At 35.9% G+C, this 404-nt stretch overlaps 1 non-coding gene across 1 annotated transcript; it reads left to right on the top strand.

Annotated features, from left to right (window-relative positions):
- On the top strand, nt 1-73 carry Trnad-guc. The gene has a single exon. It is a non-coding gene; the product is annotated as a tRNA-Asp (tRNA).
- The last annotated feature ends 331 nt before the right edge of the window (nt 74-404 follow it).

The raw sequence follows: 404 nt of genomic DNA, 5'->3' as shown, positions 1-404 counted from the left end.
GTCACGATAGCTCAAGTGGTAGAGCAGCGGCGTGTCTAGCCGAAGATCGTGGGTTCGAATCCCGCTCGTGACACTGACGTTTTATCCCAACTAAAAACCTTAATTAATTGAAATATATTAATTAGTCAAGCGGACCACTAAAACTAATGAATTTAATATCAACTACGTTGAACAGACCAGAACATTCGGAGATGGTCAAACCGGATAAATAATTTGTAGAATCTTGGGTTACTAAATTGTAAACTAACATCTTATCCTTTCATGGGGTTTTCTATAGAAAAATTGTGACTTTAGGTTTTCATTTTTTTGCCATGTCTCCTGAATTATATAAAAATGATAATCTCAATGTAATTTAAGACGCGTTCCAGCCATTTTCAGTGGAAAGTCCACGATATTGATGAATT

Source organism: Cimex lectularius, unplaced genomic scaffold (genome assembly GCF_000648675.2).
Source record: "Cimex lectularius strain Harlan isolate CLEC.00 unplaced genomic scaffold, Clec_2.1 scaffold296, whole genome shotgun sequence".
Classification (NCBI taxonomy): Eukaryota; Metazoa; Arthropoda; class Insecta; order Hemiptera; family Cimicidae; genus Cimex; species Cimex lectularius.
The sequence above is the reverse complement of the archived record's forward strand: the minus strand, read 5'-3'. Positions and strand labels throughout refer to the sequence as shown.